Source organism: Hemiscyllium ocellatum, chromosome 20, assembly GCF_020745735.1.
Source record: "Hemiscyllium ocellatum isolate sHemOce1 chromosome 20, sHemOce1.pat.X.cur, whole genome shotgun sequence".
Lineage (NCBI taxonomy): Eukaryota > Metazoa > Chordata > Chondrichthyes > Orectolobiformes > Hemiscylliidae > Hemiscyllium > Hemiscyllium ocellatum.
Genome location: NC_083420.1, coordinates 36,475,126 through 36,475,360, shown reverse-complemented (window position 1 = coordinate 36,475,360; position 235 = coordinate 36,475,126).

Genomic DNA, 235 nt, shown 5'->3' with positions numbered 1-235 from the left:
ATGGAAGCATGACATACAGGAATGAATGAAATCAGAGAATGATCTCATATGTATTCAGGTAATCTTAGTTACACAATTAACTTGATTTTAATTTTTTTTTAAAAAGCATTTTCAAAACATAAGGACTGAAGATGAATACAAAGCATTTGTTTTAGGTAGTCATAGACTCTATATTTCTAGAATTTAAGTTTCTAGTGTTTACAATTTACTTTTTGTTTCAAAGAAGAGGGTTGCA